The sequence below is a fragment of the Acanthisitta chloris genome, unplaced genomic scaffold, assembly GCF_000695815.1.
Source record: "Acanthisitta chloris isolate BGI_N310 unplaced genomic scaffold, ASM69581v1 scaffold9477, whole genome shotgun sequence".
NCBI lineage: Eukaryota > Metazoa > Chordata > Aves > Passeriformes > Acanthisittidae > Acanthisitta > Acanthisitta chloris.
The window spans coordinates 1-11,399 of record NW_008680904.1 but is presented as its reverse complement, the minus strand read 5'-3'; the positions used below and the strand labels follow the sequence as shown (position 1 = coordinate 11,399).

The 11,399-nt window shown below is 39.2% G+C and overlaps 1 pseudogene; it reads right to left on the bottom strand.

Annotated features, from left to right (window-relative positions):
* LOC103805250 overlaps positions 1–3,516 on the bottom strand; it is a 4,431-nt pseudogene extending 915 nt beyond the window's left edge.
* Positions 3,517–11,399: the final 7,883 nt, after the last annotated feature.

The following is an 11,399-nucleotide window of genomic DNA, read 5'->3' as shown; positions in this document are numbered from 1 at the left end:
AGTAATTACAGAGTTAGTTCTCACAGGCTACAGAATACAATTCATAGCTGCACAGAAAGCAAAAGTCAAAGAGGACTGCTAGATCTTGTAGAGCAATGCTTCACGTAGCCCAAGCCACAGGATTTACAGCCAAGTTTTACTTTTAAGATGCAGTTGTTGTCTACATAGCAAAGTTATCTTCAGCAAAGGCTGGCCACACCCTGTCCCCCATCATCTTCCCAGAAATCACGAGGTGCTTTGGCAGTAAAACTCTTTATGGATCCAGCTTTCCTTCATCATTCTCTACTCAGTTGCATGATCCACCATGATCCACCAAATCTAATGGAGTTCTGAGTGAGCCAACAGCAGGCAAGAGGCAGAAAATACAGGTATGTACATACAAGTTTCAATTGTAATCACTAATGGAAAGAGAAGCTTCAAACTTTCTAGGCCATAGATCACTGCTGTTTAGTTTTCAATTACGAAACAGTTGATGGGGAAAGCTATTAATTTTAAGGGACCAACTAGTAAAGTACATGTAACTACAGTCTATATAACAACAAACTAACTAGGTTGGATTTACTCGAGTCAATAGTTCCTGGTTCCCATAATGGCAGCAAGCCTTGCAATATTCTTAAATTGAAACCTTCCCCAGCTTGTCTACTCAGTACAACACCACATTTGTTAAACTTCAGACACACACAGAAAAAAACAAAATAGGCAAATCAAAATGAAATATTATGGCAATGTTTTCAAGATGAACTTCTCCAAGAATATAAGGGTTTTAACTAGTATGGATGAGAGGAAAAAAACAGACTGCTATAAAACCACTGCCTTCTGTGAAACATTGATTGAAAACAGAGAATGTCTTCTCTTTAGAAGCAAAATAAACCATAACATGTCAAAGAGGCTGGCACTGTCTTATACACTACTTCTAGGACTAAATATAACTTATATAGATTGACAGAAATGAAGAGATGCATGTGCTAAGCATACTCTATGATTTTCAAGGAAATTACAAGTTTTCTTAGAATATAGGCTTGCAGAAGAAGAAAAGTTGCAAGGGCGTGTTGCATCCACACTGCAGAAACAAGTAGAACAGATATAGGACAGAAAAGAAATCCTGCAGGAAAAGACTAAGCTGTCTCAATCTGAGACCTAGAAGTGACACAAGACATCTTCATCAGATAGGGCAGAGATTCAGAACAGCCACAGTGTTGAACAGTTGGGCTGAATTATTTCATCAATGGAAATTTTGAGGGTTTTTTTGAATCTGAGGGTTTTTCTGACTCCAAGTTTCAGCCTGTTGTCATTTCTAAGCAAACGACAGAAGCAGAGACATCCTGTCATCCAGGCAGACATGAAAGCTTTGATTATCAATTAATTCAAATTGCACTTTCTAGTTCCTAGCTCCAATATTTGCATGTTTGTTACCAGCACAATCAGAACACATGGTATGTGATGGGAAATGTGGAGAACTGAAGGGCCAGGTGGGACCAGATGGGACTTACTTGAGGTTGCTGGGAAAGCCTCTAATTTTCTTGTTCATGAGGAACAGAAGAAGTTAAAAGTGTTCTTAGAATCTATGAAAAAAGTATAACATGCTGTAGTTATTATTAGTTTCAATTTCCAAATAGTTGTCAGGACCTGAGACAAAATGTAATACTTAATGTATATATCAATTTTTGATTTCCAACCATGATGCCTGTAGGCAAGTTAGAGTACACTATCAAAAACTAATTTTAATGAATTTGCTACCAAATAGTTGTGTGTGCTTTGAAATCTTCTTGTTAGATTTATTTCCACTTCCTCAACACTTAGTTAGGCTAAGGTCCTAGAAGCAGGTGGGGAGGGGAATCTTTACTATAATCACAGAGTCTTAAGATTAAGCTTTAATTTGCACTGATGAAATAAAGCAGAGGGAGGCACCGACATACACGAAGGAGCTTTGAGGATTATTTACTATATTTCATTGCATTTCAAGGAATTACATCATCTGAATAAATACTGTTTGGAGCAACACAATGAAAAGCTTTGTAGCACTTTTATTCTGCTGTACAGGTAACACTCCATAAGAAAATATCCCAAAATGCCAATGTTTATATCGAGTAACCCAGACTGCACGAAACAATCACTTTTAAAACGCAAACACACCAAACTGGGTACCACAGGAGAAAGCATAGGCAGTAATCCTTCTCCCTCTTGAATGCTATTCTAAGAATCAGAGCACTCACCTCTTCTCAAATTTACATTTGTCCACTGCTTACTGCCCTTAGAAATTCCTTGTTGCTTACAATAAGCAGGGAACAAATCCAAGGCGGAGAAAGCCTTGACTAAGGAGCTTACCTCAAGAGCAAATATTCTGTCCATCATAATTCTTTATGAAGTGGCATCAGCTGCAATATGAACTTCTAGACCTCTCCCAGTTAATTCCAATATCGCTTGCTGGATGCAGACATGAGGCTACAGGGGTGAAATCAAAAGCAAAAAAAACAACAAAAAATTATTAAATAACATGAGTAGGGCAATGCTAAAGTAGAGTACATGCTTAATTAGAGTTCATATACGTATTTTTCTACCCCTGACATTATTAGGCATGTGTGTTTTAAATGCCAGCAAAGACTGAGACAAGAGCCTGTAATTTACAAATACCTCATTTCAAATTTTATGAGATAATATCAAAGAAAACACAAGAATAATTTATCCAGTAGAGGATATCTGAGCACCGAGTAATATAAATTGAGTTGTTTTTTTTATTACAGAAAGCAATGCCCAATACTTTTGTGGGCCAACAGATGTTACCATAAATCAGTGCAAGAATGGCAATGCACATACTTCTACTCCAAACAGGACAACACTGTGTACTCCAGGGATCTCTGCTAATGCTGCTTCAACTTCTGGCAACACCATTGAAAATTCTGTCTTGGGAAGCACAAGTTTATTTCCTGTTAAATCAATTTCTTGCACAGTGCTGCCAAGACTTTTAGGATACTCTTCAGTTACAATAACCGGAATTCCTAAGAGCAATGCACCTTGGAGCTGCAAGAGGGCAGGAAGTTAACCATAAAAAAAATACAGAATTTACCAAAGAACAGTAATAACAGAGACACTGTTATTACCTGAAACTAAACAATCATTAAACTGTCTGTGTATAAAATAATAGTTCACACGCATGATCAAAACTCAGTACAAGAAAAAATAACATCAAACATACTGGTCACTGACCCATGCTGATGATATCACCGAAGTACTCAATGGCAGGCTGGAACCGCTCCCACAATAACACAAAACAATGGTGCTCCAAGGTGTCAGGTTTCCCAAAGTAGTAATCTGAAAAATGAAATAAAGATAATGTTTTCCATGGCATTGGAGATCCTTTCAGACAAGCAGTGGAATGAGAAAGAGTCTGCAATGCCTCTGTCAGGTAACAGATGTATTTTACTTTCAGTCAGAATAAAAGAAAGGATTTTCAAGCCTGATTTTGGTATGTTTCTAAATTCAAATGAATACCTGATACTGAACAGTATGTACCGTCATCATAGGTAATCAAGATTTTATTAGGTGGGAGACACAAGTCGATGTAAATGTACACAGACATTTTTGAACTCTGAAGGAGGGAGAGGAGCATACTGCCTAAGGTACAGCAAAAAAAAAAGTACCAACACCGAAATTACAGTCTTCAAGTTCATTTTTAAAATTCACAACTCTTGAAACTGATATAGAATAAGGATAAATTAAAGTTAAAAAAAGGTCAAGACTTCCACTTGCTTTCAAATACAGTATGTACACGTATTTTCAATAGGCTAGAATGAAAGCAGAGAAGCTTGTCAATAATACAAACAGAAACCTAACTGAATACATTTTAATGACAAAAATAATCTCCTTGTTTCCCTTACACAGGCAACCAAGTGAAGTGGACAGGAGAGAATAAGAAAAATATATCAAACACTTCGTTTTCTCACACTTTGAATGAGTGCTTTGTATTTGTATGAAACTACTTTCACTACCTGTAGAAGCAAAGCATAAGGCCTCAGCTGGAAGCTACAGGGAGAGATCTACATGCTATAATTTAGTTATACGGCAACTCAAGAGAAATTACATCCATTCAGGAGCTTTTCAGCAGACTGATAAATCAAATTGAATGAACTGCTTCTGGGAAGTAGCCATTAATTGGATACCCTTCATTTTCTGCAAACCGAAGTTGTGATGTTTTAAACTAAAACAAAATTACAAAATCTGTAACATAATGTATTTCGGAAGAGTGCAGATGCATTTGTTTTGCATGACAAGGTTTTGGTAGAGGAGGGCAGGCTTTTGTGAGAAGATGCCAGAAGCAGCTCCATGTCAGACAGTGCTAATGCCAGCTGAATCCAAGATGAATCTGCTGCATCAGTCATGCTGCTGACACGCCTGTGATGATATATTTAAGGGTGGGTGAAAAAAAACACTGTGCAACAGCAGCAGTGAGAGGAGTGAGAACTTGTGAGAGAAACAGCCCTGCAAACACTGAAGTCAATGCAGAAGGAGAAGCAGGAAGTGCTTCAGGTGCCAGAGCAGAGATTCCCCTGCAGCCCATGGTGCACCCTATGATGAGGCAGGCTGTGCCCCTGCAGTCCATGGAGGTCCATGGTGGAGCAGATATCCACCTGCAGCCTGTGGAGGACCACGCATTGGAGCAGGTGGATGTGTCTTGAAGGAGACCATGACTCCAAGGACAGCCTATGCTGGAGCAGGCTCCTGGCAGGACCTGTGATCCCATGCAGCACCTACACTGGAGGAGTCTGTCCTGAAGGATTGCACCCCATGGAAAGGGCCCACACTGCAACAGTTTATGAAGGACTGCAGCCTGTGGGAAGGATCCACATTTGAGACATGACAGATTATCTCCCATGGGAAGGACCCCACACTGGAGCAGGTGAAGAGAGTGAGAAGGTTGAGTGGCAGAGATGAAGTGTTATGAACTGACTACAATCCCCACTCCCTGTCCCCCTGTGCCATTTGAAAGGAGGAGGTAGAGAAGCTGGAAGTGAAACTAAACCTGGGAAGAAGGGAGGAATGGTGGGAAGGTGTTCCTACATTTGTTCTTATTATTCTACTCTGTTATTGATTCGCAATACATTAAACTAATTTTCCCAAGTCATGTTTGTTTTGTCCATGATGGCAATTGGTGACTGATCCCTCCCTGCCCTTATCTTGCACAAGGTTTTTGTCATGTTTTCTCCCAACTGTCCGGTTTGGGAAGGGGAATGATGGAGCATCTTGGCAGGCACCTGGTGGCCAGATAAGGTCAACTTACCACAAGGGAACTTGGAATCCACAAACATTAGGTCCAAGTCTTTCACTCACCACATGTCTCCTGAGTAAAATGTTTTTGATCTCAATTCCCAAGGCTAAAAAACTGCAATAATGGCCATGCTCAACTACACAGAATGGCCTGTTCGAACTGTTAGGAAAATTACTTGTGTGTTATAATTTTAAATGCTAAATTCTGACACATCTCAAATTCAGTACACCACTACTGCCAAAACAGAAAACATTCATAACCACGGCTCCTCCGGCCCTTGGGGGCAAAACAGCAATGCTATTAATACAAGTGGTTACAGGAGCAAATGCAGTAACAACCACAGGACCCACTGATGCTACAGGAAGACGGAAGAACTTTACAATAGGCATCAGGGAAATCTTTTTCAGTAGGAAGATACAGCTGCACTGGAACAGGTTGCCACTGGTTGTGGGATCTCCACGCTTGGACATTTTCAGCATTCAGCAAAGCAGCACCAGCAAAGCAGCCGCTGATTTGATCAAGGAATTAGGGAAGGCAGCCTCTGGATCTCTCTCCCAAATGACACTTCTGCAATTCTGCACCATGTAATAAATGAGGCCTGGGAAATATTAGACATAAAATTAAATAGGAATAACTTCCTTGTTCTTGAACACTATCCATCTATGTGCTTGAGCAATGCAGAAACCAGTAGGCAGGAAATACTAACGTATGATTCAACACCACAGTGAGCACCCACTGTGACCTATTCCAACTCTGGCACTTTTACCATCAGAGAAGTCAATAGTGACATTTTACTTTCCTACCAGTCAGCAATAAAAATAGAATAATTGCAAAAGAAAATATTTGTAAGAGTGGCTCCTACTCAGAAAATGTGTCATTTTGTCTTGCCTTTTATAGGACAAGCAAAGAGTAATATTTTCTTCTATAAATCATTCCGTCACTTTAAGTTGTATAAGATCATTTTGAACCACCACAAACCACTATGGATTGTAGAGTGAGCTACGTGGACTTAGTCTACTGCCTTAGTATACACCTTCCTGTGCCAACACAGCAGATGGCATTACCATCCTCAGCAGAGGAACAAATGTGAATAGACCAGGAAAGCCTTCAAGAAGCTGCATTGTCTGCCTCTACAGAAGGATCAGACAAATGCAAATATTCTTCACAGATACCTACCTGGTCTGACCCATCAGCAATAGAGCTCCTATACAACTCATCCCACAGCTCTGTTATCTTTATCTTGCAGTATTTTCTCGCCCACAGCTCCTTTGTTGTCATTTAAGAGTGTTATTTCCAGTTACAGTTCATGGTGAATTTGAAACACATGATCATTACCATCCTCCTTCACATTGTAACCATGCACGAAACCTATTACCATTACCTCAAGATTCATATCTGGTCTGCCTTTAGTCCTTCCCCTCCCTTAACTTACTCTAAAACATACCTAATGCTTTTAATATTTCTTCCTACAACTCAATTTTCATGGTCCTTCTTGGGGTAGTTTTCAAATTGCAGTCTATAGGGAGGCACGCAATACTACTCCAACAGCAGTGCTTCTCTGCCGATATTACCTCCCTGCACTAGCAGAGCCTCAAAGACTGGCCAATTCACAGCTCTTGCAGTCTCTGTTTATTTTGTACACGTTGCTCTTCAATGATACTTAGACTCCTGCGGTGCATTTTAAATTTAAAATCATCCTTTGAACTCTGCCTCATGTTTATTTGTGTAGTTGATTATTTCTACATTTGTTGCTTCCACTTTGAACTGCATCTTATTTCACCTCATTTCTACAACTTGTCATGAAAAGCCTGAATTCTGCTTTCTCAGATGCCCTCCCAGTGCCTCTTGGAACCATCAATGACAAAGATGATGAAATGATTGGATTTGAAACTGATCTTACAGAGCACAATTCAGTATTATTCTGATTTTATAGTGAAGTGCAGAAGAAAACTGACTGTCTTTCCACCCAGGGAGCATCCTTATTATAAATTTCCCCTGAATCCTCAATCCCACATGTTTATGTCAAACATCACAGGAAGCCATAGCAAAAGCATTTCTGCTTTTCTTTGTTATCAAGTTAGTTCCATATGATTTAATTTATGCCTTCAGACTAAAGCTAGTGGCACTCTAAAATAACATTGTGAAACTATATATTTTCTAAATGCAACTTTTTACAATTCACACAAATAATTCCTCTATTGATTTTCAGATTTATTTTTTATTAACTTGCGGTCCGAATCATGGCAGAACAAGAAGAAACTGGAAGGAAATAAATGGTAAGGTCTGGTGTTACCTGAAATAGCAGATGTGGGAAGGATAAAGCGCAGCAGAAAGCAGTTTGAAATTAAGTTTCATAAACACTAGCTAATGCAGTCCATAAATAAATTCAAGTATTTGCTATATATAAAGGAAAGGTTCCACTTACTTGTCCTTCAGTGTCTCATGTAAATCCTACCATTCACTTGCTTTCAAAGCCACCTGCCCTTCTACAGCCACACTGCTTCAGGGTCATGGGACACATCCTCAGACAGTGAAAACCACTACCTCTCTCGCCACTTCAGTGCCACACCCTACCAGTGAGCCACGGTGGGGGCAAACCTACACGTAAACATCAAACCCTGGACTGGCACACCAGCACCTGTATGGATTTCACCCGGATGAGAAGCAGGCTGGGCAAGGATGGTTAGCCACTGCAGCCATGTCTGAATCCACTCTGAATGTAACATCTACTTGGCTACAACAACATTACAGAGCCTGAATTCAAAACACAAAAAAAGCAACAGAAAACCTCATCAAAACCCAGACCAACTGAAGTTCCCCCAGAGAGTATATAAGCATTTCCATTTGTTGCACTTCACCTCTCTGTTAGTCACCAGGACTTTCTGTTCTCCAGCTGGAGATTATGCACAGCTCAAGAAGAATAGGTACATCAAATGGACACGTAGACTAATGCAGCTCTTTTACCCAGCTAGAGAAGTCATCTCTAGGACCTTGTCCAGACCAGGATGTAAAGGTATGCTGTTAACAATTACATACAGCTTTAAATCCTACTCTAGAAAAGTCCTAGGTGGGAAAAGAGAGGTGTTTTTTCACATCTATTTCATCTCTGGTGATTAGTATTTATCAGATAAAATGTGACTGTGATGAAGTACTATAATTACAGCTGCAGCTTTACAAAAATATTCACATATACTGGCTCTTTATTTGCACTTTCCCTATTCAATCCACAGAAAATCATTACACATACAAAACGCAATTTCCTCTCAGTACTTGCAATGAACAAGAAACTGGAAGCAGAGAAATAATCCCATTTGACATCACTGGTTACCTCATAAATTTTTTGGCAGTTACCCACTAAAAGGGCAGAGCGGAGGACTTTGCAGCCTTGGTACTTCAAGGATGGCGTAAAAAAACAACAAAAAGAAGCTACCATATATTTTTCTCCTTTACTTCTAAAAGGAAATCTGTAAGATTCAGTTGTATGTTGCTGTCTGTCTTTCAAAGGAAAAAAGTGGAAGAAATTCAGTTTAATGTGTTTCAAGGGAAAAATAGGTTCTAAGAGTTTCAATTCAGGAACATAATTATCAATTTTATGCTAAGCCACTGTGCAGCCTTTTACATCCAATTCACCATTTAAAAAGAGAGATTTAGCTAGATAAGCATGTGATGCTCATGTAACTAAGGCAGTACAAAATTCTTCATCAAAATCTAGAATTATCAAAATGCTTGCTGCAGAGTAAAGATACACAAACAAGGATTTGAAAAAAAATACAAACCCTTTCAGAATTTTTAGTCCCTTTTTTTGTCATTCATTAAGGTTCCAAGTACTGCTTTATTAAAAAATTGTTTATTTAGAAATGTACTAATGTATCAAAATGTATAATTGCACCATTTAAAAAAAGCAAATAACTCCCTGCAATTTATGCTTTGGCTTTTCCTGGTCTTCAGATAATGGACTTAGATTCCTGAGTTAATGTAACTTCTATTTCCAAAGCATCTGAACATAGCAGTATAAGGTAAGTGTAAAAAGAGTGAAAATCTGTGTATAAATAGTTCTATTTTATTTACCTTATCATTCAGCAGTTAAGTATCATTCTGCAAGCAGCTTTTCACAAGAAAGATGTGCCTGAGACACCAATGCGTCTCCAAAAAACATCCGGAAGTAGAGATGCTTTATGCAATGATGTCAATAATAATTTTACCCTTTTATCTTTAGTATCTTAAGGTTACCCATTTGAAAACACAGAGCACAAACACTGCTGAAAAGGAGTCACCTTGAAGTTATGACAGTGACTATGAAACAACCTCTCTTGGCCATACGTTTGAATGCTGCCTGAACTCATCTATTAAACAGCTGTAATGTGCACACAGCTGTCTTTTCTTTGGATATCTCCAGTGTTTTTCCTTACTGCTTCTCTCCTCCAAAGGTAGCTACCACATTACAGCAAAACACAGTGGTTTTTGTAGCACTATTTAACTGCATTTAGAGCTAGAAGAGAATAAAATGGTCCTGGATTCCCTCTCTTGAACTATAAATACTGTTCTGTTAGAACTACTGAAACACATAAAATCCATACTCTGTGCCTCAGGTTTCGAGAGGCAAGAGGAAATGTCCCTCCTCTTTGCATGTCTGTGGTTGAGGAGTTTCAAGAGCCAGGCCGAACATCACAGTGTACTGCACCCTACCAGCCTGCCTAACACTGGGTGGCCACTGAAAGTTTAAGTGGCTGTTTCGTGTCAGAACAGATAAATCAAACAAATGTACATATATGAGGACAGTACAAAGGCATAAATACGACTGGAGAGTAAAGTCCCTGTACAGAACAAACCTTGAATTGAGTAGCATGGGTGCCTTTCTAAGGGCAGCATATGGCAATTTCTCCATGAGATTACTGCCTCCCTCAGCTGCACAGACAGGAAATTGAACCAGCCCAGTCAAATATCATTTCATGCTGACATTTCTTTATGCTACTGTAACAAAAGGGATCCTTCTGTGACAGGTCTGCACAGGAATCAAAATGGAAGGGTAACATTCCAGAGCTCATGGGTGCTAACTGCCATAGGGGTTAAAATGCCACCTCTAGATAAATGCATACACGTATTTCATAAAGCATGCATAAAAAAACCCACTGAAATTATTACCTAGGGATACAGGTGCGAGTATCTGTGAAGCTTAATTTTAAACCAAACATACCTTTCCAAATACGCAAGTCTAATCACATCAGTGAGCAAAAGTTGTCCCTCTTGAAAGATACATTCAAAATGGTATTTCAGCTGATGATGCCACACACAAGAGTTGACAAACCAATATTGTGTATACACAAGTGAAACATCAAAGAGGGAAAAAGGGCACATAACAGTGGCACTGCATGAATGAATATATAGAAAATGTAATATCCCCATTAGTAAATCCCGAAGGTCTTAAAAAGCAGAGCTGTGACTGTATCATACCAAATACTCCCCAAACAGGTAATCTCTGAGCACCTGCCTGTGGCTTAAGGCAACCTGACTGACATCATCATGATGTCTCCAGTTCATTTGCAGTCGCTGAAGTACATGGAGGAATAATACACAACTACCATCCTTTTCATATCAACAGTTGCTATCGTCACAGAACTGCAACAGTATCAGTGAAAGCTGGCAATCAAATAGGCAATCAGTGCATAAAATACTGGTTCATCCTGAATTCCTGCAGTCAGTTAAAGCTGCATAGAGCATCTGCACCCTGGGAGTGACATATTGTACCCTGTCTCAACACTGAGCTTTTACTCCAAGACCTATGTCCTGCTACAACTGCTGCAGCTGCATTTACAGTTTCAGTGCAGAAAGCATCTGCAACAAAGTCTTTGCCGAGTAGTGATCTTCATGCATAACTAAGAAACAAAATTCTGACCTGCAACACTGTTACATGACCAGATTATGCAAACTGTTTTTAAAATCCTTGCCTGAATTAATACTCATACCAAATGTTTTTTGCAAATTGGAGAGATTGACCCTTTCCAGTTTCTCTGGTTGGGCCCCTATGAATTCTGCTTACAAAACAGAAAAGACTTTTAAACGGAATATGATGAGTAAATATGATGGGAATTAATAACAAATTACAAAATAAGCTATTAAACTAGTTTGGTGTTCTCAA